Source organism: Mirounga leonina, unplaced genomic scaffold, assembly GCF_011800145.1.
Source record: "Mirounga leonina isolate KUSES-001 unplaced genomic scaffold, KU_Mleo_1.0 Mir_117, whole genome shotgun sequence".
NCBI classification, from domain to species: Eukaryota; Metazoa; Chordata; class Mammalia; order Carnivora; family Phocidae; genus Mirounga; species Mirounga leonina.
Genome location: NW_023270274.1, coordinates 5,530,973 through 5,558,818, shown reverse-complemented (window position 1 = coordinate 5,558,818; position 27,846 = coordinate 5,530,973). Strand labels below are relative to the sequence as shown.

Sequence of the window (27,846 nt, the reverse complement as noted above, 5' to 3'; positions counted from 1 at the left end):
GTAGGTATAAAAACATTGGACTGGTTTATATGCTAAAGAGCTAAAGTCTAATTAGAAGGCAAATGTGATTTTTGCAAATATGTGCAAAAGCTTTTTCAAAGACAGCTCAGGTTTCTCAGGTGCCCTGGATGGCTTGAGACTCCTGTCCCAGGAAGCAGAATGCACAGGAAGGGCAGGGGTTCTCTGGAATGCCTTTCGGGTACCTGGGCACTTAACCTCCACTTTAGATATCATTTCCTTATTGGACCTTTGACCAAATGCCTGCATACCTTGGCTGCACTGGGATTACCTTGCCACTCTGTTGACCATAATGGAGCCCCGGTGCCTGGAATCTGTGTAGCCACTATGTGCTCACCTCTTGTCTAAGGTGAGCCCCCTACCCGTTCTCTTCACTCCCTCCCCCCACACGCCCCACCAAGTTCTGCTTCTGCCACTCACATCCGTTCTGGCTCTTTGGGCTCTCCCTGTTGCTTTTCTCTGACTCCTTTCTCTCAGCCTATAAACACGTTAAATTATACCATCCTTAACCTAAACAGAACAGAACAAAATCTTTCTGCTCAAAGTAGGACCCTCCTCTCCCCCATCTCCTTTCTTCCAAAAACCTGGAAAGTCTTTCTAACCTTTTTGTCTTCTTTCTTGACCCATTCACTTCAGCCTGCTGCACCGCTGCCTTACTGTACCTGCTCTTATTAAGGAAACCACTAGTTTCCTAGCCCCAGAGGCTTCTCTTCCTCATCTCACTTGACCATGGAGGTAATTATCAGTGGAGCTGGAGCAGCCATGTGCTGAGCTAAAACCAGAGGCTGGGAGAAATAGAGAGCAGGGGCAAATGCTTGGAGGAGGTCAACCAGGCTCTGCCTCTCTGATAGTGGTCCTCTTGAGTGAATCAACTTCTCCTGTTCCCTTTCATGTCACCTTAATCGGGGTTTATCATATCTTTCTCTTCTTTTTCTTTTCCTTTTGTCACCTTATCCTCTCTTCTTTTATGTTTTTATGGACAATGTCACCATTTCCCCCAGCTTCAAGTACCACTCCCTACCTTGATTTCCAACCCTCTCTCTTCATCAGGAGCCTGTTTGCTGAGCTCTAAACCTATATTTCCAAAGTGCTCACTGGAAATGACCCCAGCAAAGTTTTACAGGCACTTGGCATTAACATATCACAAGGGGAACTTTATAATGTCTTCCAAATTGCTCCTCTCCTTATATTCCGTATTTTAGCAAATGGCAGAACCCCCTGTCCCCAGCGCTCAGCTGGCATCTTGGGTATTTCCTTGATCTCCCCACCGTTGCATTTCTCAATGTCCAGTGTTATCAAATGTGGTCAATCCTCCCTTGTACGTAACTCAAATTTCTTGTTCCTTTTCCATTTGTTCTTCAGTAATTTGGGCTCTTCCTTTAGCATCTCTAATGCCTGTTAATTAAAATGTAGCCCAGCACTTTTTTTCTTAAAGTGCAAATCACCTGGAGATCTTTTTAAAGTGTGGAATTTGAAGGTCTGTGGGGGGACATGAGATTCTGCATTTCTGGTAAGTTCCCAGGTGATGTTGCTGCTGCTGGGCATGGACCACACCTTGAGTAGCAGTGGTCCCAACAAGTAATACCTTCCCTCAGGTCCTTCTCCCTCCGTCTTTTTATTCCCTCACTCTCGCATTCCCCACCCTGACCATAGCACCTTCCTACTTCCACAGGTCATTCTTTGCAATGTTGACAACCTTCTAATTTCTTAAGCACAGATACGGTAATATCATTAGCCTGTTTAAAAAGCTTTAATGGGGATTTTGTCTTCAGGACAAAGTACAAACTCTGTGGTGAATATGCAGGACGATTTTAATGATCTGAAATCCACCTGCTTTTTATTCTCCCCTGGTCTTTTAAGCCACAGAATATTTATGTACTTTTTTGTTGTTATTGTTAGAGAAAGACCCTAAAGAATCTGTTGGATTCTCCAAGTGGTCTTTAATCCCAGAAAGGGGAACAACTGCTGTCCTTTCTCAATGAGGAAATTTGATAGATGGAGAAATGACCCACACAGACTAGATAATTTCCCTGAGCTCATGAGACACAGATAGCTGTGGAGACTAGACTAGACCTTGGACCCTTGGAGCCCCAGGCCAGTGCTGATCACACTGAGCCCTACACCAGCCCTTGCTAGTGGGGTGAGGTCAGGGTCAGAAAGAGACGTGGCCCTGAGGAAGTGGGGTGGCTTAGAGCCACAATTACACAGCAGTGTGCTTTCACTCCTTGAGGTCCTTCCCCTCCAGTGTGTCCTTGCTGGGGGATGCTTTACTGTGCTGTGTGCTAATGAGAAGAACCAGAAAAGAGAGAAGTTCTGACAGCATGGACTGTATGTGGCTGGAAGTGGTGACTGGGAGTGTCAAGTGTCAAGATGGGGGGGCGCCTGGGTGGCTCAGTTGGTTAAGCGACTGCCTTCGGCTCAGGTCATGATCCTGGAGTCCTGGGATCGAGTCCCGCATCGGGCTCCCTGCTCAGCAGGGAGTCTGCTTCTCCCTCTGACCCTCCTCCCTCTCATGCTCTCTCTATCTCATTCTCTCTCTCAAATAAATAAATAAAATCTTTAAAAAAAAAAAAAAAAAGATGGGGACCTTTCAGCCACAGATGAAGGCACCTGACTACTGAGCCCTGGGGGAGGGAGGGTAGGGGCAGGAGACCTTTCCAAGGAGTCCAGTGATGGTTCTTTCCCAGTATCTGCCAAATAACTTGGTTGGTGCAAGTGGCAGGAAGCAGACTCCTGCCCAGTAGAATTGTCCAGATGGGATGGCCTGCACTGCGACGTGGGAGGTGTTTGTCCAGCAGTGTGTTCATGACCGTGTTGCATGACTTCTGTGGATGTGACTCCTTCATGGCACAGGAGGTTGGCTCAGAAGCCTTGTAGTGGGTGCTCACCTAGGGGACACTTCTGTGGTCACAGATGTAGGTGAGTAGATGTGATAGGTGGTGGTCATCATCAGGAGAAGTAGTTTTTGTCATGTCGCCTCTCCTGAATCTGCTCTGAATGGTGACTGTTTATTCTCTTGCAATTTTCTAGGATGTTCTATGGCTAATCCATTTCATAGACTAAACCAGGGTTTGTCAAAAATTTTCTATAAAGGGCCAGATAGTAAATTTTCAGCTTTGTGGGCCATAAGGTGTCTGTCTTGACTACTCAACTGCTGTTGTAGCATGAAGGCAGCCCATAGACAATCTATAAATGAATGGGTGTGGCTGGGTGCCAAAAAAAAAAAAAGTTTATTTACAAAAACAGACAGCAGGCCCAATTTGTCCCAACAGATTAAACAATCCTATAGAGCAAACCGACTTTGTGTGTAATTTGATACATTGGTTGAAAAACAGAAAATGGATTCAGCATATGTTGATTGGATTTCTATGATGTGCGTGTGACCATGTGTATCTATTTGTGTGATCTTTTAGAAAATTTCCATGGGAGTGCTAGTTTTAGTTTTGGCGAGTGTTATGGAAGGAAGCATCACCTCTGAAGATCGGTACTGTTTCTTGTTTCTGCAGAAGACTTCAAAACCCACCAGCAGAGCAAAGGAAAGAAATAGAGGTTGACTTTCAAAGCTGTAAATTTACTATCAGGATTGTTCATCTTTAAAGATACTGTTTTGACTCTCAGAAGACATTTTTTTTAATGTCAAAATAAATAGCATTTGACATTTTAAAATATAGTTCGTATTGAGCATTTGCTGCAGGGTGGGTAGGAGAAGCAGCTGGGCATGTGGAGGAGGCGTGGTTTCTGGTGCCCCCTGTTTATTACACTTTTGGAATGATGGCAAAAGGTGGCAATGGCTGCGTCTTTGGGTCTCTTTAGTCTCCAGCTGTGAACATGTGATTAATCATCTCATGGACAACAAAAGATTTTGCCCAGGACCAGCAGTGATGTCTGTGTGCCACAAGGCCCTGACATTGCATTCTCTGTGCTCGGCCACGTCCAGGGAGCTCACCAAGAAGCCTCCACACTTCTGCTGCTACTGTTGACCTGCAGCTGACTTCCTACCTCGGGTGGGTGTGCCCCAGTGCTCTTCCTCACAAAAATGAGGGATATGGTACTTGGGAGTTTGCAAAAGCTCTTTGAAATTTCAAATGCAAGTATTATCAATGTGCAAATTATTGTAATTCTCTCTGAGTTGCTGCCTTCTATTTACAAACAGCTGAGCCTCTTCCTCCCACTTCTGGGTGAGACATAGAAAGGGCACTGAAACCAGCCTCAAAAGTCCCAAAGGAAACATGTGTTGCCTGAAACATGGATAACGAGGAGTGCTACTTGCAGCTTAAGAAAAGGCAGGTTGTATCTGCTACCAAAGTTTCAGGCTATTTGGCTAAAATCCCTCCTTGTATAAGGGTGTATAAGGGTGAATTTAACTCAGCTGACAAATGCTTTTCTTTTCTTTTTTTAAAGATTTTATTTATTTATTTGACAGAGAGAGACACAGTGAGAGAGGGAACACAGCTGGGGGGAGTGGGAGAGGGAGAAGCAGGCTTCCTGCTGAGCAGGGAGCCCGATGCGGGGCTCGATCCTAGGACCATGGGATCATGACCTGAGCCGAAAGCAGACGCTTAATGACTGAGCCACCCAGGCGTCCCTGACAAATACTTTTCAATTCAAATTTGAACTGAGAGAGCTGTCTGAGTCAAAATTATTTTTCAGAATCTTCTTTCTCTAATAGCTTGTTGGAATTGAAGTTGCTTTAGAAAGAAGTCTTGTTTTATTTTTAACCAGTTGAAAACATACCATGGCAAGAACATGAAATCTACCATTGGAATGCCCATTTCCACCATTTTCAAAATGGATAGGGCTGGTCGAGAGCTGGAATGACACTTGTGGAGGTTTTCTGAGCTGCTTTCCATCATGTGCTTGGTGAAATGTGGCAAAGCATATGGATGGCTGGTGATTCATCTCTCTGTACGGTTTCCTGGGGAAAGCTGAGATGCATTCAGATTGCACAATTCCCCGCGCTGTACCCTGTTGAAGCTTTTGCCTTAATGGAACAAGAATTTGCTCTATTTCAGACTTTCAGAATATGATCCTAGAAATGTTTTCTAAATTAATGTCTTCCTCAATTTTTGTCTTTGTGTGGCCCCATCTCCGTTTTGTAGTTTCACTTAGAAGGGTCCTACCCTATCTTGGTAGTTGGGGAGGGATATTTTAGCTTATATATTCGGTGGTGCTGTCACAGGTCAGAGGGCACTGCCCCATGTGTCTGTAAGAGTGTAGGTGTCCCTGAGTGGAGGGGCATTGTAAAGTCAGGAGGAGTATTTCAACAAATAGATGGCAGTATGTAACTTAGTGATGGTGGAAGGTAAATATTTAGGAAATAGAAGCTGTTGGTTGCAAGAACTAATTTTGTGGGAGGCCAGGGTCAAGTGTATGTACTAACATACATACACTGATTTATCAGCGTTATTCAAAAATTGAGCTTAATTTACAAAATGCTAAGTGGTTGTGTTTGTTCTTTCCTTGGAGAGTACATCTTTCACGTCAGATTTCAAAGCATCAATGCTATGAATGGAAGAAGCTTGAGATATGGATGCTTTTCATAACAATGCTAAATGTGGAAAATCAGAAAATTTAAACATTTATCTGACATCCATATGATGGAAAATGGTGAGCCATTGGGAATTATTTTGTTTAGTTCGTTTAATTTTAAACTATTAAAATGCTTAATTTTGGAAAAAGATTATTTTACATAGTTAAACGAAAAACAATCAGGATATAAATACGTATGCTATAGTTCCATTTCTTTAAACCTACCAAGAATATTAGGTTGAGCCATATGAAATTGCTGTTTTGTCAAATGATGTCAGAGCTGTTTGATATCAGCAATTTCAGGTGGTTTAGGTATAAGAGAAAACCCATATATACACACACACATATGTACATGCCACACATATACATGTTTAATATGCACACACACATATACATGGAAGATAATTGTCAAAAATTCTGGATGGTGATTACAGGCAGTTTAAAACTTTTTTTCTTTTTTTTAATTTATACTTTTTAGAATGAATGTGAATTACTTTTTCAATAAGAGATGGAGAAAGAAAAGTTTTCCAGATGCTCCAGAGGCAGAACCTTTCATTGTGGAGAGATATTGGGCTTTGAGCTTTATCTACATTGTTTGTCAGTAGAAGATTTGAGGATTTTTGGTCTCTGATCTCCAGAGTTCTTTAGAAATGACCAGGTTTGGTGAAAATACCTACCCTACTCTTCTCTTCTCTTCCCCAAGTAGATTCCCCCAACTAATCCGTGAGATCTCCTGTTATGTAGAAGCATTTGGCATTAAGTAGGTGCTCAATAAATATTTGTGGATGATTGATTGAGTGAATACATGAAGGGGAGCATGGTTAAATAATCATTGTCTAATACATTCTGCAATTTGGCTGATTTCTTCTCGATTACTAACTGACCCGATTTTTCCAAAGAATAGGATGTGTCTAAGTTGTAAGTCCACACACACACACAATGCTGAGAGGCAAGTACGGTCAGTTAAAACAGACAGAAATGAAAACACTGGATCAATTCTGTCGATTTGGTCTAGATATACTTACACCTACATAGAATATAAAATATCTGGGTGAAAATCTTAGCTCGTTATACATTTCTGGAAGGTGTTAGAATTCCTGGCCTTTTAGCATGCAGATATTTCTAAAGCTGCTTGACCTCTAGGGCTGTTGTTTTACCCCTCTTCTTCCTCCTCTCAGGATTGACTTTAGTGCCCAATTTCCCTTTAAGTGGCTATCCACGTCTACTTTGCAATGATAGGAGGATGGAAAAAATGGGAGAAAGGAGGAGGGAGGGGCAGAAATAGAGGGACAAGGACAGAGGGATTTTTAATCATGTGAGATCACTCATTCCTCTTTTTAGCAAATGTTTATTAAAAAGCTCCCAAGAGGTGATAGACACTGGGAAGGGTATGTGCTCTGGTAAGCGCTGTGAATTGTGCAAGACTGTTGAATCTCAGATCTGTACCTCTGAAACAAATAATGCAATATATGTTAAGAAAAAAAAAAAAGAAGAAGAAGAAGGTAGCGGGAGGGGAAGAATGAAGCAGGGGAAATCGGAGGGGTAGACGAACCATGAGAGATGATGGACTCTGAAAAACAAACTGAGGGTTCTAGAGGGGAGGGGGATGGGAGGATGGGTTAGCCTGGTGATGGGTATTGAGGAGGGCACATTCTGCATGGAGCACTGGGTGTTATGCACAAACAATGAATCATGGAACACTACATCTAAAACTAATGATGTAATGTATGGGGATTAACATAACAATAAATAAAAAGAAAAAAACAAAAAAGCTCCCAAGAGGATATTGATCATTTACCAGCTGACACGATCAGTGGAGCATTATTTCCATCCTGTGATTACCTCTAAGTGACGCATGCCAACTTAGATGGGTTCTGAGCCTCTGAGTAGAGCATGTCCTGAAATTAACTTGAATAACCTAATTTCTACCTTCCCGTAGATCTGTTCTTACACACTGTGTAAAGGGCAAAACAGAAGTGAAACAAGAAAGATTAACAAGGTCTGTGCCAGCGGTTAGAGGAGAAGTCATTGTTTGTCTGCATTTAAGGAGAAAAGGACACTGTTTGTCAGCATGGGGTGCCTCAGAGTCGCTGGAGCTAATGATCATCCTGAGAATTGAGCTGTGGGGCGAGTTGCCCATTGACCAGCCCTGACTGCTCTCGCTGACAGGTGCTAATGGGAGGGGGCAGGACACAGCTGCCTGAACAGGAATCCCATTATCCTTTGCTGGGTATTGATTCACCCTGTGGGATGTTTCCTTTCTGGCTGTGTTAATTTTCAGAGTGCACATTTGCCTCTTTCTCAGCACAGAGAAACAGAGAGCGTCAGAGGTACTGGGGGCAAATGTAATGGGCTCTGCCTTCCAGTCTGCAGAGGTTCTGTCTGTGGGGATGTAGACTCCTCTAATTACAGTGCCTGCTAGGGGACGAGGTCTGGAAGAATAGCTTTGCCACTACTAATATAATTGCCCTGAGGTGCATAGCAAATTAATCTAATGACATGAGGTGCATTTTGAAAGTTGGGTTTTTTTTTTTCCCCCATGTATAAACAGTACTTCTCATTTTAAACTTGATGTTTTTGCAGAGAAAATCCAGGAAGTGATCCAGCAGTTGGAATCTTCGCCATCGACAGTCATCTGAACATTTTCCCTGTCTTCTTTGTTTACACGTAGGCCTTCTGAAATTCTTTAGGGATAATTTAGAGGTGATCTTTGCCTTTGGCCGCACTCTGTGATTTGGTGGTTTGTGCCGAAAGGCAATATGTGGGTGGGGCGGGTTTATTATAATTAAAATTACTGAATATAATGTTTAAAGACATCTTATTATGCAGGTAAATCATGGCAGATTGTAGGTTGAAGAATTACATATGACAGACACAATGCTGAGTACCCAAGGGGCGTCTCAGTCACCTCACTGGACATGCTAGGCCTCAGCCGGCCCATGTCGTTTAGAGAACATCTGCCTGTTAAAGAAATCTTCTTACATCGAGCAAAAACCTGCATTCTTGTCAGTTGTATGCACGCGCGTGTGTGTGTGTGTGTGTTGTGTGTCAAGACAGTGGCATTTGAGGGGCGCCTGGGTGGCTCAGTCGTTAAGCGACTGCCTTCGGCTCAGGTCATGATCCCGGGGTCCTGGGATCGAGCCACACATGGGTTTCCCTGCTCCGCAGGGAGCCTGCTTCTCCCTCTCCCACTCCCCCTGCTTGTGTTCCCTCTCTCGCTGTGTCTCTGTCAAATAAATAAATAAAATCTTAAAAAAAAAAAGGACAGTGGCATTTTAGGTACATTTACATACTTGGGCATCCAGTTTAGTTCACAAGCGGCCCCAATTTCTGTCAGCTCCTGGGTCTGTGTTTTGTCATGATGCAGGAGCTGCATGAGGCCTTACCTTGGAAGGAACGCCAGTCGCATGGCCACTGTGGAGTCCTAGCCTCCGCCTGCCTGTTTCTCTGGGAGCCAGGGCCTCTCAGCACTGTGTTCATGTCTCTGAATTGCAGTATAGGCTTCTTCAGCTCCTTTGCTTCTCCTCCTCGGGGACAGGTGAGGCAAGGCAAGGAGGGGGCTGTTCCAGCACTACCAGCCATGAGTTCCGTTCCCTAGGAGTAGATTTCTACTGCCAGTCGCGGTGCTCTGTCTGATGAGAAAGACTCGTTTCGGAGGTTTAAGCCAAAGGCAAAAGACGAGGTAGGGGTGAATAGAAATTGTTCTCATACTGGTGGTGTGATCCTTCCCCCACAGTAAGTTCAAGACTTTTTTTTTTTTAAAGATTTTATTTATTTATTCGACAGAGACACAGCGAGAGAGAGAACACAAGCAAGGGGAGCGGGAGAGGGAGAAGCAGGCTTCCCGCGGAGGAGGGAGCCCGATGCCGGGCTCGATCCCAGGACCCTGGGATCATGACCTGAGCCGAAGGCAGACGCTTAATGACCGAGCCACCCAGGCACCCCAGTTCAAGACATTTTATATTCCCTACTTTGTGACTTTGTGGAAGAGTTCCATGGTAATCTGGTGGTAGCATTATAACTCATTTGATAAATTGGGGACTGAGGGCATGGAGCTTGTCTGTTCAAGAGCTGGAGAGGAACCTAGGTCTGGTTTTGGTAAAAATATCTAGAACTTGGTTGAGACGAGAGACTACATCTTTTTTTTTTTTTAATGTATTATATTTTTCTGGGTATACAAGTAATTATGTAGCTTTTGTAGGAAATTTAAAAATATAAAAAATGACAATCATCCATAATTCTGCTATTCAGAAATAATAACCGTCATTACTATTTTGATAATTTCTGCCCATTTCTAATTGTGTGATTTTGTATCCTTTTGATCATTTGCTATTTTGCCAAAAACATTTCCCCACAGCATTAAAAACTCTTTAGGGATATATGTGCTCAGAGACGGAGTAATCTTCAGGGCAAGGAAGGACACTGGGGGAGGCAGTACCGCCCTCCCGCCCCAGACCAGCAGCACTGTGGATGGAGGGATGAGTTCTCCAAAGCAGGTAGAAAACACTAATGGACACAGTTTGGGTGCCTTTCTAACCTTTAGGAGAGTTCTTCCTTCCTGTCCTACTTGATGAAATGGGAAGGGAGTTAGACGTGAATGAGGAGCTTCATAGTGGTCTCATCCCTGAGAGAAGCGGGTGACTGGTATAGAAGGATAGAAGAAGGGCCTCCAAAGATTCTTGGAGAGCTGAAGAGAATAAAGCTGAAAGCTCCTCACATGAAATTGATGATGTGCATGTGGCACAGAGGAGCCTCATATCTCTGCGGGGGAGTGTTGTTGAGAAAGTGCTCAGAGGCACGGGACTCAGATTCACACCCCCAGCTATGCAAGGTCAGTACTCTGTCCCTCTCTGGCATGATACTGCAAGTAGGTGATTTATTATAAAATAGTCGTCAAAAGGCATTCAACCTTTGCAGATTTACTCCAAGCATAAATGGAGAGTTAGAACATGAAAATTAAAAGGTACATAGATAATACCCACCAGAAGAAATGATGCCACAAAGCCCAAGAAGTGCATATACACATAGTTGTGCATAGACTCAAAGATTAAGGGAAATGTGGCCTTTCTGAGAGAAGGACTCCATGGAAGAATGTAGGGCCTCCCAGTAGAGATCATAAAAGTAAGGAGATCAAAATCATTAGGGAAACAAGGCTCTTCTTACAAGAAGCTGATACATATATGGCTGAAGATACATTCAGGGACATGAAAAGTGAGTTTTAGAGAATGAGCAAATGAAACAAAAGGAAACAATTACAAAAGGTTATAGAAGAAATCATTGGTAGTGAAGACAGATAAAGGATATCTCATATAAGCATAATTGTGCCTGGAATAGAGAAAGAAAAAAATGTAAGAAAAAATTTTAAATGATATTTTTAAATTTCTGATTTTTTTTTTTTTTTTATGTAGGCTCCCAGCATGGAGCCCATAAATTCATGATTTTTTTTTTTTAAAAAAGGATTAGAATCCTCAGATTCAAGGAGTATAACATGTCCCAGGAAACACAAATTCGGTAAAAAAGAAACTACCCTACCATGCTTTATTAAAGTTAATAGAATTCTGTGGCACACGGGAAAATCAACTTACTTCTTGGGGGGAAAAAGTCATGGTATCCCTAAACCTTTTAATAGCACTCAAATGTGAAAGGCAGTGGGACAGTGTGTACTACATTCTTAGAGATGAAAATGTGACTTAAGATGTTTATCTGCAAACCAGCAGCCATTCAGGTATAAAGACAACAGAGAGGTCTTCTCAAGCATTCAGAAACTCAGGGTATATGGTCCTCAGTAGTCCTTCTGGAAAAAAAATAGCCATGAGATAATAAACTGGAGGATGGAGGGAGAGGGAGGATGGGAAGGAGGAGGGGGAGGTTGGGAGGGTGAGGGAGGATGGAAGAGGAGGGTAGGAAGGGGAAGAAGGATGAGGGGGAGGTTGGATGGGAGGATGGGGAGGGAGGAGGGAGGGAAAGAGAAGAGAGGAGGGGTTTCAGGAGGAGAGGGAGGATGGAAGGAAGGAGGGAGGGAGGATAGAAGAGGGAAGGAGGATGGGAGAAGAGGGTAGGATGGGAAAAGAAGGGAGGGAGGAGGGAGAGGGAGGGAGAAAGACATGGAAAAGACTGGTGGTAGTATTGAATTCACTGAAAATGAGACCCGAAGTTGAACAACTGTGGAGAACATGATTGGAAAATAGAATGTGTTATAAAATATTGTAATAGTAAACTAACAAAACATTGAATGTAAGTGGGGAGATAAGATGGGGATATTTAAGGAATATATCCAAACAAAGATACATAGAAAGGATAATTTTAATAGAGGAGATGGTGATGTACCAAGGAAATGCAAATAAAAATAAAGCAGAGATGTAAAATTCATGGTTAGCCAGTTTTAACTAAAAACAAAAACTCTTAAAGAGAAACACTATATAATGATGAAGCTTACAGTCCACGATAAAGATCTGTCCTGAATGTTCATGCACTAAATGTGAAAAAAGTCATTTCAAAAAAAGGAAATAGGAAGGAAGCAAAATGAAAATACAGTGGAATAAGTAAATGGTTGTTTACCTTTCTTAGATCATGATTTATCAAGTGAGAACAAGGAAACACGTAGAAAATCAGATGATAATCATAAGAGGGTATGCATTGATTGATCCTATGATAAGCCACAAGGAAAATGAGGTTCTGAAAGTAGAAGGAGTTGAGGCATTATGTAGAAGCCAGAAGTGAGCCCCCAGGGCAGACACCGCAGGTGACCCCGCCAGGATTCATTGGCTCTCTGCTTTATTAGAGGATCCCCAGGTGTGTTTGGGGGGCAGCGTCCCCAGCTACAAACACGCAGACTGAGTTTCGGCAAGGACCGCCATGTGATACACGTCTGGCCAGGCAGGTGTAAACCCAGGGTTCTGGAAAACCTTCGCTTTGCAGATAACAGCGCTACCCCTTGTTTTCCACTTTTGTTTTCTTCCTGCTTCCTGCTTGGAAAGCAAATGTGACACCTGCGGGAAAGATGAAAAAAACACAAGGAAAAAGACAATACATACTTAAGTCATTTATCAGGACCCACAAAATGGAGGCCACCCCATGGCCCCAGTCACAGATCTAAACTGGTCAGCCTGCACTTTATGGGGCCATCTCACTGGTAGAGACCTCGAGAACACCGGTCCCAGCCCTCTGGCTCTTTCGCTCGCTTACTTGACCCTAGAAAATAGGACCTTCTAGTCTTCTAAAGAAAGCCCTGACCTCCTTGCCAGCCATGCCTGCTTCTGCGTTGTCTCTCCTAATTCTGTATAAAACTCACTCTTGCCCAAAATCTCCCAGGAGGAGGATTCCCATCCATGGATTGTTTTCCTGGAATAAAGGACATCCAACTCCGTACTGACTTTAATGTTGTCACTTGACAGTAGTAAGGTGTGGGCTGCACCTTGCTGTGATCCCTAGTGATCCCAGCGTACTAGGGATCCCCTCTGCTGAGGAGACAGTAGGGGCTGCCTCTGCGAGGCCAAAATCTCACCGATCTCTGTTGAAGTCCCTGAAGTTCTCTCTTGTTGCAATTAAATGATCACTGATAGACTATCTGATGGAAAACAAGTCCCCCTATAACTCAGAAATGGGAAAAATAAAAACCAAACCCTGAAATAGCAGAATATTAAGAAATAATTATCATGAAAATACTACGTTTCAGACTTTTCTGATAAAATGGTGAGCTAGGTACCGAGACTGACCCTCCTTTTAAACATAACTAAATATTCTAACTAAACGTATTAAACACCTTTTTTTTTTTTTTTAAGATTTATTTATTTATTTGAGAGCGTGCGTGTGCACGGGGAGGGAGGGGCAAAGGGAGAGGCAGAAGTGGACTCCCGCCGAGTTTGGAGCCTCCGTGGGGCTTGATCTCAGGACCCAGAGGTCATGACCGGAGCCGAAACTGAGAGTCAGATGCCTAGCCAGCTGAGCCACCCAGGCGCCCCTAAAGAAAACATCTTCCCAAGTGCACTAATGAGCTGGCAGTAAAGTAAGCTATTTAGGCTAGAAAAATGAGGGAGAAAAACAAAAAAAAACTTAGGTGAGTCGAATCCTGCAGGTGAACTTTCCCCCAGGGTATCTCTGAAGCTGGTGAATTTGCATTTTAGTTTAATAGTGTGGGGCACTAGAAACAGGAGACACAACCTGGGTCCCCCAAGATGAGCCATAGAGTAGGAATGCCTTCTCTCATAAATCTGGGACCTAAAAGGACCATGCATTCAAATGTTAAGGATGAAACAAAAATATACCCCCCTCCACACACTCACTTACCAGTCTTGGACCTGAACAAGGGGAAAAGAGGGGCTCATGGGGTAAGCTAGGTAGGATAAAAAAAACAGCCCTCAGTTGAGTTTGTAGCCCAAATCCCTTCCCTCTGGGTGGTCCCAAAGAACTCAAAACAGACATTCAAATTGGAAGGATCCTTGAGTAATAGTGTCCTGAGGCACCTAGTAGAACAAGTGGAAATTCTCCATGGAGGAATCCAACTTCTTCCCAGCCCTCAGGATTCCTACATGTAAAATCCCAAGAAGAATGATCACATAACAGCAAAAATATGAGAAGAAAGAAAAAGACACCACTGAAGAAGGGAATTAGAAGAAACAGAATAGAACTATAGGGTCAACATCTGTGTTTTTTTTCCTTATTGCTAGAGGCTCATTAGGAATATAGAGGTTTCAGGCACTTCATGGAAACAGAAGTACAAGGTACTATTGTAGAGAAGCAAATAGCATTTAAGTGCCTGTGGGATTAAATCATCTCCACTACCAATATATAGACCAGTGTTTGTGGTCAGGAGCAGTATGCATCAGCAGCAGGAAGGTTCACCTGGGATGAAACATGTCCCTCCTAAACTGAGCCATATTTACTGAATGTTTTCCTTCTCCTTGCAAGAACAAAATACCCAGCTCATCTTGAATCCAGATGTCCTCTGGGGGATTGTGTGTACAAGAGAAGACCCAGTGCTTTGTTCAAAAGTGTGTGTCTTGCTCCTGGGTGAAATAACAAGGGGATGGTAGCTTAAACACTATCCCTTTTGTATTGGTTATTTTGTGGTTGAAGTTTTCCTGTCTATAAGTTTACGGGGTGGAATGAGGCAGTCCTTTAATATCTGTCCATCTCCAACATTCTGTGATTTTTGCAATTTCTCCGTAATGTCTAGTATAATTTCTCGAACATCACAGACCCTTGAAAAGTGGTGCTGTGTTAATTCTAACGGAAGTCAGTAGACTGAGCAAGTCTTATGGGAAGAAGCCATGACTGCCTAGGACAGAGTCCCAGGTCAGTTTCCAGCTGTGATATTTAAGAAGTGGTAAAGTTTAGGTTACCTAGACACCCAGCTTATATATTTCTGAGATTAGCATGGCCCTGGAATATAAGGGGTTACAATGTTCCTTTAAGTTTGTAATTATAAAAATGAAAATAAGATGTGAGCAAGGGTAAGAGAGGAAACTTCAAAGTAAGTTTGGAAGACTAGAAAAAAAACTTGAAAAAACTCAACAAGAAAAAAATTAAAATATAATTATTATTGAAACACTATGAAGAGAGAATGAATACATTACAGTGCAAAAATAAATCAAATCTGAGAGGCAAGATATTATTTTTTTAGTTGGAAGTATATGGGAGAAACAACTAGATTCCTACTTAGAGAGCAACAGGTCATTTTAATAAAAGTGTCTGTCACTGAATCTCCGTTGGTCTTGCAAGATCTCTAATGAAACCAGTTCGGATATAAATTATTAATTAGTGTGCCAAATGTGGATTGTTATTCAGCGTGATTTAGCAAGGTTGTCCATCAGGAGGGCCACAGCTTGATGTAGATGCTAAACCAAGTAGAAAAAGTTCTTATAGGGGTGTTTCCCTGGTACAATGGAAAATGTGAATTTGAGGAAAATCAGGAACAATACAGTAATATTCTGCAACCAGTTATTGCCATCGGGCTTGAATTATTTACTTCCACAGCGCCAAGAATTTTGTGTCCAATCTATCGATTTTGTATTAACACTCATTTTCCTCTGCCTTCCCACTTACCTCCCCTTGTATAGTCCTCAACCTCCCAGACCTAGGAAATAGGTCCCTAAATTTCTCTACCTCTCAAGACTCGTTCATTATACTTTGGGTTGTCATTGGCTTAATGTTCTCCTAACATCTGCTTGTTAATGGCCTCCCCCTTCATCAACATTTCTTAGTGGCTCTGTTAAGTTACCCTTCTATCCAAGATCCTTCCTAAATCCACTGCAATCAGTGTTTCCAGTTTTAGAGCCCACAACTCTCCATCTATTTTAATCTATTAATGTATGTCAGTCACTTTTTAAGTGCTTTATAAATTAACCTGTTTAATCCTCATAGTAGTCCTATGCTATAGATTCTATTTTTATCTCCATTTTATGGATGAGAAGACTGAGACCAAGAATAAGTCACTTGCCCAAGGTCATTTAGCATGTGTATATCAAAGCCAGGACATGAACCCTAGAACTATTGTAGTTCTACAAGCCCTAATTCCTGGGTATTATTCAACCTGCCTCCATGTGTATAAACTATACTCCGTTACACAAAATAGTATAATGCTGCATGGCATTTGTACATCATTTTACCATTCACAAAACTATCTTCATATACTTTTTTTCCCCATTTGATCCCTTTATGATCCTTTAAGAGAAATATTAGCTCCATTTCCCAACTCCCCCCTCCCGCCCCCCCGGGGCGAGAAACTGAGTTTTAGGGATGTGTTCCTGGGTATAGGGCAATGCTGCCAGGTCTCAGAGTTCAGAATATTATACTTCATCTAATGAAAACCTTCATCTTACTACCATTCAGATTTTAGGGAGAGGTCATTCAGAGTATCAGATTTGGAAGGACTGGCTTGAAATGAAAGCCTGTGTGAAAACAATATGAAAGCACACATTCTTGAAATATGAAAATCAGTGCTGAAGTGAAGGAAAGTGGACTGGAAGGCCAAGGTTATTTAACACAAAGTGATAAAGCAAAAATTTCATTGCTTTTTGGTGACAAGGATAATATGCTGGGCTAGTGAAGCAATGCATTCCTTCTGCTAAATTCAAAAGCTAGTTTTTTGGAATCATTGTTAGAAGATAGAATGTGTGTGTCTGTGTGTCTGTGTGTGTATGTGTTGGCAACAAAAGTAGTCAAGTACTCTGAGGAAAGCGTCCTAGGCGCTTCACTGGGAAATGAGGACTTCTGAGGAATGCACTAACCACTCTGCTTGTAGACTTTCCAGCCAGTGAGCTGCAGCCTCCAGCTGGGTTTCTGACCTCCAGCCCAGCCATCCCCTCTCCCTGCAGACAGGCTGGCCCCCAGCCCAAACCCTGCCATCTATTTTGAAACCAAGGGACCTCCCTTGAGTTCTGTATAGGTTATTCCTCTAATTCCTCCAATTCCGACCCAAAGTTTTACATCTATCTTCCAGTCCCTGGCACCACATGTGTAAATGTAGGGCAGAATTTACCCCCGCCTAGAGTCTCTGTTTAATGTTCTCCATCCTTAAATTCATCTATTTTAGCTTTACATTTAAGAAATCCTAATCTAAGTCTCTGTATTTAATGGTGAAATTTAGGTCTGTTTGATAAAACATGAAAATTGTACCTCCCTCCACCAAATTTGACTTTGGCTTTGTAATAAAGAGTGACAGACCTGTTTACTAGGCATCCTCATGTGCAAGACTTGGGCAACTATCCTGTAATTCTCTGACACAGGCAGATCACTGCTGCTTAGCAGTTCATAATATAGGCACAGCTAAGAAGATGTGGCTAATTCTTGGAAGACTTTGGGAAGTTGCATGGAAAGGAGGCCCTCTGTGTTTTTGTTCATGAGGGATATCAGCGTGTAGTATTTTGTAATGCCTTTGTCTGGTGTTGGTATCATTGTGATACTGGCCTCATAAAATGAGTCAGGATATGCTCCTTTTTTTTTTTAATTTTTTTTTTTTTTATGTAAGAGTTTGTGCACAATGGATATAGTTTTTTCCTTGCATGTTTGTTAGAATTCACCAACAAAGCTGTCTGAGCTGGGGTTTCAGGAAAAGTTTTTTAGGTATAAATTTAATTTCATACATAATTTGAATATAGGCTTCAAATGGAGGGCTTTATAAGTATCAAGTCTCAAATATTGTTTCTTCTCATTTCAGTGTTGATACTTTGTATCTTTCAAGAAATTTTTTCAATTTCATCTGTGTTGTTGAATTTATTGTCATGAAGTTATTTACAATATTTCCTTACTTTCCGTATGTAGAAAGAAAGTCTGTGGTGAGGTCTGTTCTTTTGTCCCTGGTGTTGATACTCCATATGTTCTCTGTTTTCTGGTCATTCTGGTGAAAGATTTGTCAGTTTTACTGATGTTTTCATTAACCAGTTTTTAGTTTCACTGATTTTTTATTCTTTTTTCACATTACTGATTTCTGCTTTAAAAAATCATTTCCTCTTATCATTTGAGTAAAATTTGTTCTTTATCTTCTAGTTTCTTGAAGTAGGAAATGAGATAATGTATTTGATTTAGTATTTTTTTTCTTTTCTAATATAAGCATTTAATGCTATGAAGTTTTCTTTAAACATTGCTTTAGCTGAAAGCTGCAGTGCTGAAATTCTAACATGTTGGTTTTTAATTTTCATTAAGTTGAAAGTATTTCCTGAATCCTCTGTAATTTCTTTTTTGACTCCTGAGTTATTTGTAACTTACGTAATGTGATTTCCAAGTATTTGGGGATCCTCCAGATATACCAGATTTCTGGTATTGATTTCTAGTCTAATTCCACTGTGGTTAGAGAAGTTACTTTGTATGATTTTAGTTCTCTTAAAATTGTTGAGACTTATTTTATGGCTCATCATATGATCTATCTTTTGAATGTTCCATGTATGCCTCAAGAGCATAGTGTTGAATGGAGTTTCCTGTGAATATCCATTAGGTCAATTTGGTTGATGGTTTTGGTCAAGTCTTCTAAATCCTTATGATTTTTTTTTTAATTGCTCTATCAATTACTGAAAGGTGTTGAAATCTCCAACTGTGATTATAGATTTGCCTATTTCTCCTTCCAGTTTTGTAAGCTTCTGTTTCATGCATGTTGAAGCATTTTTATTATGTGCCTATACATTTAGGATTTTTGTAGTCCATTGTTATTGTGTGTACCTATGCATCTCCGGTAATAATCCTTATTTTGAACAACTGCTTTGATATGCTTGTAGCCATTCCATATTTCCTTTGATTAACATTTGCATTTGTACTTTTTAAAAATAATTTTATTCTTAGTTTATCCTTGTTTTTATATTTAATTTAGATTATTATAGATAGAATATAGTTGAGTCTTTTTTCCCCCTTTTAATCCAATTTAACAGTTTCTGCCTTTAATTGGGGAATTTTGTCCATCTACATTTATTTATTTATTTTATTTATTTATTTTTAAATTTTATTCTTATGTTAATCCCCATACATTACATCATTAGTTTTAGATGAAGTGTTCCATGATTCATTGTTTGTGCACAACACCCAGTGCTCCATGCAGAATGTGCCCTCCCCAATGCCCATCACCCAGTCACCCCATCCCTCCCACCCCACCCCCCAAGTCCATCTACATTTATCGTACTAATAGATATGTTTGAGATTAAGTCCATTCTCCTGCTATTTGTTATGTATTTTACCATCTGTTCTTTACTTGTTTGCTTGCTTGCTGCCTTTTGTGGATTCATTGAATTTTCTAATGGTTCTATTTTATCTTTACTATTGGATTAACAGTTGTTCCTCTCATTTTTTTAGTAACTGCTGCTGCAGTTAATATTATATGATTTTAATTTATCATAGTCCGTACTCAAATAATGTCTTACCACTTCGGTTTTAGTGTGAGAATCTTATTACAGTGTACTTCCAATAACACCTTCTTTTCCTTTGTGGCATTATTTTCATACCTTTTACTTGTACATATGCTATAAACCACATAACACATTTTTATTCTTATTTTTATTATTATTGCTTTAAACAGTCACTTATCTGTTTTGGATATTAAAAATAAATAAAATGTATTTCTATAACAACTTACACATTTACCATTCTTAGCACTCTTCATTCTGTCTTGTATATCTAAATTTTCATGTGCTATTATTTTCCTTCTCTTTGAAGAAGTACCTTCTTAATTTCTTGTAGAGCAGGTCTAACAGTAGCAAATTATCTCTATTTTGTTTCAAATATACCTTTATATTCACTTTTGAAAGACATTTTTTGCTGTATAAAGAATTCTAGGTGGCTCAGTCAGTAAAGCATCTGCCTTCAGCTCAGGTCATGATCCCAGGACCCTGGGATTGAGTCCCATGCTGGGCTCCCTTCTCAGTGGGGAGTCTGCTTCTTCCTCTCCCTCTGCCCTTCCCCCTGCTCATGCTCGTTCTCTCTCTCTCTCAAATAAATAATAACTAAAATCTTAAAAAAAAAAGAATTCTAGGTTGATAACTTTTTAGTATTTTATAAATGTGTTTCTTCATTGTCTTCTGGTTTGCATAGTCTCTGGTGAGATGTCTGCTTTAATTGGTATGTTTGCTCCTTTTTATTTATTATGTCTTTTTTATCTTGATTTTAAGATTTTCCTTATCACTTATTTTCAGTAGTTTTTTTTTTATTTCTTTATCCATTCATCAGTTGAAACACATAACTGTCTTGCAGATTGGCTGTCCTGACCCAACAGTGAATGAGAGTTCCTGTGGCTCCACATCCTCACCAGCATTTGGTGTCGTCGGTGTTCCAGATTCTGACCAATCTCATAGGTGTGTAGTGGTATTTCACTGTTGTATAATTTGCATTTCCTTGATGATATGTGATGTGGACATCTTTTTATAGGCCTAGGTGCCATCTGTGTATCTTCTTTGGTGAAGTGTCTGTTAAGGTCTTTGGTCTGTTTTGTTGATGATGACACAGATGTTAAATGTTATTTTCTAGTGCCTTAGGTTTCTGCAACTGTGTCCACTCACTTTCTTAGTCTGTCTTCTGTCTTGTTCAGATTTGGTAGTTTCTGTTGTTCCCACTTCAAGTTCACTGATTTAATTTCCTCTTTCCCCTCTGTGATTGAGCCCATCCATTGAATTTTTTATTTTGGTTATTGTATTTTTTAAGTTAAAATATTTCCACTTGGTTCCTTTTTATATCTTCTGTTTCTTTGCTGAGGCTTTCTATTTTTAAATTCATCTCAAGCTTGTTCATAACTGCTTTTTGAAGCATTTTCATGATGGTTGCCATAAAATCTTTGTTAAATAATTCTAATTTCTCTGTCATCTTGGTGTTAGAGTCTATTGACTTTTTCCCCCTCACTTAGAGATCTTCCTGTTTCTTAGTGTGATGAATCATTTTTGATAGAAACCTAGACATTTTAAATATTATATTTTGAGATCTTGGATCTTTCTAAACCTTCTGTTTTATCTGGCTTCCTCTAGCACTGTTCCTCCAGGGGAAGGGGGTGACACCACCTCATTCCTGTGGGGCAGGGATAGAAATCCAGGTTCCTCACTCAGTCTTTAATGATGTATGGGTGGGGGAGGGGCTTCTCATTCCTGTTGAGTGTGGGTGGGATTTCTAGCTCTTTACTGTTAGCATCCAGGAAAGGGGTGTTAGGAGTGCCTCATTGCTGATCCTCTTGTGACCTCATTGGACACCTTGGGCAGGTGGCTTCTTTACCACTGAGCACTGGTAAAGTTTCTGTCTGTATTCTAGGTCTCCTTTGGTGCTGCCCCTGTGGTGATGAGGAGGGACATCTAGTTACTGCTGGGTAGGGTGGAAGTCTAGGCTCGCCCAACATGGTCTCCGTGGACTGGCACTGAAGGGGCTGGGGCCAAGGGCAGGGAGAGGGGGAGGGCTTATCACACCACCTGGCATGATGAGTGTCCTGGCTCCCTAGTCTCCTTGTCCACACTACTCCATTGAGGGTTTGTGGGTACCTGATTACAGCTTGCAAAGATGGACGTCTAGCGCCCCCAACTTCGCTTTGTTGGCATGGGTTGGGGTGGGACAAGAATTTTTTCTGTGGTCTTTGGCTGGAATAGAGCAGCTTACGTCTCAAAGTCTTTCCAGGCTGCCTCTTTCCTGGACCTCTGGCTAGAGACTTTTTGGAGGCCCCTTGTTGTCCAAATACTTGGCATTTCTATACTGCTGACTTCTTCAGCCCTGAGTCTGGGATATATGAGGCAACATGAGAACCCAGGGAGCTTCCTCTGGTGTTGGTCTTTGGGTCCCAAGGTCCCTAGCTGGTCTGCATTCCTCTCTCTGTTCTTCAGAGTCCTCTTATGTTTGTTTCATATCTAATAATCAGGGTTTCAGTGTTACATAGTGGAAGAAATAGGGAAGAGTATGTCCACTCTATCTTCCAGAAAGCAAAAGTACTTGAGCTTGTTTTTAAGCTTTTAAAAGGTGCATACAAGGGCACCTGGATGGCTCAGTCAGTTAAGCGTCTGCATTCAGCTCAGGTCATGATCCCAGGGTCCTGGGATCAAGTCCCACGTCAGGCTCCTATTCAGCAGGGAGTCTGCTTCTCCCTCTGCCCTCCTCCCTGCTGCTCCCCCTGCTTGTGCTCTCTCTCTGTCAAATAAATATATAAAATCTTTTAAAAAGTAAAGGTGAATACAAGCAGACTTTAGTCTGGGGTTAGTTTGATCCCACTACTAAGGTCTTATCTTCCTGAAGTTCCTACTAAATGTCCCACGTATGATAAAGTCTTTCCACTGTGACTGGTGGGGATATACACTCTTCCCACAACACACCTGGATTGACAGTGATAATGGCTAAGATGATCTTTGCTTTAATTTGACTTTTTGTTGTTACTGATGTGGTTCATATGAAAACCAGGTATCTGCCCTTCCATGTCTGTAACTTTTCTACTTTGCTATGAGTCGTCTTGTCCTTTAAGATTTACATGGGTTTGGCCTTTCCATCTTTTTTGCTCACAGTGTCTATGGGAATCTTGAGGCTGGGCTGGAAGGTCTACATTTCCCCTGACCACTTCTTCTTCTGTCCTCCTGCTTCCCCTCGATTCTCTCTGCCTACGTTTCCTCACCGTCTGTGCACACTGCTCTTTCTCTGCATCTCCCAAGTGGGTGGAGAACATGTGGGCTCTTGGAACACCACTGACTCAGTGACAGGCTGCAGCCAACTCTGCCCAACTTGGGAAGAACAAGGCGGGGGTTACCTAGAGCAGTAGCAACTCACACTAGAACCTGGTCAGCAACTTAAAATCATGCCTTAGATTTCCCGCTTCTCAGCAGCCTCCTAGCTAGTTTCAACATTGGGGCATTTTCCCTGGTTGACTCTTCTGTTTGGGTTCAAGCATTCTGCCATGTTGCTCAGCCCTCTTTCCTTGAGTTCTTCATCTCTCGTAGCTTCAACCACCGCCCCCAAATTCCTCTGCATTTCTCATGTACAGCTCAGTGGCTCCATCACTGCACTGTGGCCCATTCAGTACCTGCCCAGAGAGTAGCCTCATCTTTCTTGCCAAACATGTTCCACAGACACTGTTTCCTGGAGAGAAATTATTTTTCATCGTTTAGGCTTATATATTGCAAAACTCCAGGGGGCATCTTTCCCATCCTCACAGAAAATATACTATGAATGGGTCCTGGGGTTGTCTGACTTGGAAGCCTAGGTCTTCGCGTACTGCAGATGGTGGCTCTTCGATTGTTAACATATGCCTAGAAAACAGTTTTTCTAGTTTGCCATTTGTCTTAAAATGTTTGTTGTTTTATCCTGCTGTACAAAAATATTTATATACATAAAACCTGCATTTGAAGTTGAATATGTAATTTTTCCTTTATGTGTATTTATTATTCAGCCTTATTTAGAAAATCCTTCTCTACCTAAAGGTTGTAAAATATCACATTCTCTTCTAGTGCATTTCTTTTGTTGCCTTATTTTTATGTTTTTAAATCTGTGAGTCTATTACAAACAAGCTAAAGCCTGCTTTCCTCTCTCACATCCCAAATAACTGTTCTGACATCATTTACTGGTTAAAGAATTCTTCTCTGTCGATGTGAATTGCCACTTTTTTCACATACTAAGTTCTTATTTATAGTTGGGTCTTTATCTTGATTCAAGTTTAATACTAAATTCTTTTCTGAGCACAACCCCTCCCTTAGTTTTGTGTCTCTATATGCGGCCAGCTGCATCCTTCATCAACAGTGTTAATATCCTTCGTGACATCTGATTGTCGATATGTGAGATTATCTACACCTCACCCCACCCTCACCATGACTTTATTTTGTCTCTGTCACTCTAAATGTGTTATCCTGGGGTTCAGGGTCCTAGACTGCCAGAGTTATGTAGGCTCTGAGAGTCATCCATGTCCAGCCCGGTCATGCCACAGATGAGGAATGTCAGGACGTAAAAACTCAGCAGCTTGGCTGTTGGCACAGAGTCAGGGTCAGGGCCAAGAGTTTGGTCGGGGGTGTGTGTCCTTAAAGTGTGTTTTGCTTCCGCCCTTCGTCTTCATTTCTGCAGCATCACCCATACTTGTGCCTTCGCAGTTTCCCTTCACTAGCTGTGCTGGTCCTCTTTTCTCTGCCCCAGTTCATGCTACTGAGAACTTCTAGAATGATCCTTGTAAAGCAGTAAATGTGCAAGGGAGAGGAGAGGACAGCATGTTGCCTGTGTGAAGAGTTATGTGGTGTCATGGCCTGGTGGCCTTTTCTGGGCTATGCAGTGAGTAAGAAGACTGTGTAGTCAGGGCCACCTCGGGGCCCAGACAGCCCTGCACTGGAGGCCCACTGACAAAGTGTGACTTGGGGTGGAGAGGGACATTCTTGCATTCCTGGTGCAGGACTCCTGGGATGCCAGCTGGCTCAGAGCCTGTTGCAAAGTCGGGGGGGCAGACCCAAACCCAGGAGGCTTTGCTCCATGCTGAGGATGGCAGACATGGTGGAGCAGAGATAACAGACCCGCAGGGGTGGTTCCTGGAGGGCGGGGTACACTAGCTGCCCTGTGAGTCATGAGGCAAGAAGGACAAGGGATGCGGGTGGGTGAGTGATGATGCGCTTCAGAGATAAGAGATGTGAGCAGTCTGGCAAGAAGGGGATATCTATGAATGTTGGAGGGGCTGGGAGAATGGCATATGGGATGAAACGTGGGCCCTTTCTCAACTACAAGCGGATGGTGCCTGTTTCTTCACTTGGGGAAGTGCTGGGTCCCAACACTGAAACCGTGTCCTGGTACTTCCTGTGGCACCTGATACCTGGGCCTTGGTTTGTGATAGACTCGGTGACCCTGGAGGCTGTGAAGTGTTACCTGACGTGTTCTCTAGGCCGACCTCGTCAGCTTTATCACGTAGGCTGCTTGGTGCAAAGGAGGACAATGGTGGCTAATGCAGATGGCAGCAGGACTTGTTGAAAGGCTCGTAGTGGCCCTCCGAAGTCTTCCAGAAGTAACAGAGAGGACTTTTCAGGGTGACGTATAATTTCTGCTTTGTGGAGTAGGGGCACAGTATAATTTCACTGATAATGTCACCCCATTTTCCTTCTTTGACTCCATTTTACTAACAAGTTGAGGTGGTTTGGGAATCCTGCATGTTCCCATGGTGCCTTGGACACACCGTGTGTGTTGCTCAGGCTGCATCTATGTCAAGATTGTCACTATTCAGAATATGCTACCCTTGCCCCCAAGCATGTGGCCTGCACTTCTTCAAGGCTGAGTCCTGTCAGGAAGGAACGTGGGAGAGAGAGTTGCAGGAAAGCTTGACAGATGTAGGGAAAGAGGAGAGCATCCCTCTAAACATGCCCTGGAAGCAGATTTGCATGGAAATACAGACAAGGAACAGGTACTTAGAATGCTCACAATTCTACAATAAATTACAAAATGCAAAATCTCAGTAGTTCTGCTTTAAAAGAGTAGATAACTGTGTAAATATTATCATACAGGGATATTGACTAAAAGTAGTTCTTTTCATGGCAAGTGGCTCCCCTATCGAAACCTTAGAACTCCTCCCTTGGAATGGAAGACGTAGAAATTCACCCCAACCTAGATGTTTAGAGGGACAAGATGCCCAGCTGCCTTTGGCTGGTTTACTGTGTTTGTGTGTGGACTTCCCCCATTTCAGTCATTTGATTAAAGGTTTTGGCCCAAAGTCATCCATTAGAGTGGGTTTATTAATGTCTTGAGAAATACTAGCTGTTTTCTCTACATCGGGAAACCCCACAGAACCAGGTTCTTACGGACTGAATGTTTGTGTCCCCCCATAGTTCAGAGGTTGGAACCCTGACCCCCAATGTGATGGAGTAATGAGGTTTAGATGAAGTCATGAGGTTAGAGCATCCATGATGGGATTAGTATCCTTATAAGAAGAAGAGGAAACACCAGGGCTTCCTCTGTCCACCATATGAGGACATAGCAAGAAGACAGCCATCTGCATGCCAGGAAGAGGGCTCTCACTAAGTATCAAATCTGCCAGTGCCTTGATCCTGGACTTCCCAGTTTTCTAAAACTGAGAGAAAAAAATACCTGTTATTAAAGCCTCCTGTCTATGGCATTTTATGATAGCCTGAGCAGACTAAAACAGAACAGGCAGGTCCAGTGTTAGAGCTGGGCTCCCATCTTGGCTTCCCCATTGAACTAACTGGATGACCTTGGACCACTCTGAACTCTAGTTGTCTCACCTCTAAAACAGAGATAATAATACTTTAACTGTAGGTCCATTATTCCATTTAGAACAAACACACCCAACCCCTCTGTCCCAACTTGCATGCGTGCACGTTCTCTCTCTCTCTCTCTCTAATGCATCTAGCCCTGTACAATGGGCACATAGTTGAACCTCAATACATAATTCTTATTGTTTTTTTTAAAAGATTTTATTTATTTATTTGACAGAGAGAGACACAGAGAGAGAGGGAACACAAGCAGGGGGAGTGGGAGAGGGAGAAGCAGGCTCCCCGCAGAGCAGGGAGTCCGATGCGGGGCTCGATCCCAGGACCCTGGGATCATGACCTGAGCCGAAGGCAGACGCTTAACTGACTGAGCCACCCAGGCGCCCACATAATTCTTATTGCTTATTGACTTATAAAAATAGGAGCTCTTTTGGGAGCTGTCATTTATGTGGTGAATGTGATGTTTTAAAGGAGACATTTAAGAATTAGACTTTAATTTGAGGGTACTAGATTTTAGAAATTTGGAAGTACTCAAATTTGACTTATTTTTAGGATATTTGAATATGGAAGCTAAAAAGGTAACATCTATTCTACTCTGGAGGGAAGTACCAATAATAAACGACTATGAATAGTAAAGAAAAATGGCTGCATACAGCTTTTCCATTTTTTGATTAATAGGATCTGATACCATTGTAATGGTGTTTAGCAAATTATAATGCTCCCATTAGATTATGGTCCTGTAGCAAATAGTTGTGAATTCGATTATACTGCTTAGCTTCTAGCTATCTTGCATATTTCATCAAAAGCTGATTTACCAGTGATGGCAATAGCTCCACATTTCTACAAGGAAGAAGATATATTCTGAAAAATTTGAGTTGAAAGTGAACCAGTTAATGAGAGGCTCGTCAAAGTCCTCCATTAGCCAGGACATTGCAGTCATCTCCCACTGACATGGGGCTACCCTGAGGTTTTCCCTCTTGTGGAGATCATTTCCTGTGCTGTTCAGTCTGTTCAGGCCCACCATCCAGATAACCAGAAAGAAGAGGAACCGGGTGATTCCCCTCAACTTACAAGCAAAACATGCTGCCAAGGGTAGATCCCACCTGGGAGAAGGGAGGCTTCAGTCCATTGAGCTCAGGGTAAGCCTGCTAGGACATCTCAAGGGCAAATTAACACCCAGAGAACATAGAATCCGGTGAGTAACAGGAAATCTGAGTGTCCGCTTTCAGGGATTCAAGTTTCTTTAGGAGAGAGGGTCTGAATTAGATGGCTTACCTGAGGAGAGCTAAAAACCCAAGGCAGACAAAGGTCTTCAAAGCAAGGTCAGGGCAGTATGCAATATTTGCATGGCCCCACGAGGCGACTGCTTGGGGATTACAGGCTCTTTATAAGAAGGTGGGAGAATGAAATGCAGTGAAAAGTGGGGCTGTGTGGGAAGAAACAAATTGTTCCTACTGGCAAAAAGGAACTTGGTCTGCAGGTCTTATGATGGTAAAGCCGGCAGCAGCTTGGCAGGTTGGAAACACCCATGGCTGTGGAGTTGTGTTCAACACCAGGTTCGCATCCCCACTTTGGTACTTACAGATTGTTGCCATGGGCAAGATCTGCACCTGTAAGTGGCAGTAATGACCCTTTTGTGATTGTCTTGTGAGTTCTCAGTAACTGGCCTGAAGCATCACAA

General features: G+C 42.1%; 1 long non-coding RNA gene across 1 annotated transcript in view; it reads left to right on the top strand.

Annotated features, from left to right (window-relative positions):
- The window catches only part of LOC118007293, a 130,068-nt gene that overhangs the window by 50,563 nt on the left and 51,659 nt on the right, over window positions 1–27,846 (top strand). Inside the window, exon 2 of the long non-coding RNA XR_004678366.1 lies at window positions 20,218–20,318. This is a non-coding gene — a long non-coding RNA (uncharacterized LOC118007293). The remainder of the gene's footprint in view (window positions 1–20,217; window positions 20,319–27,846) is intronic.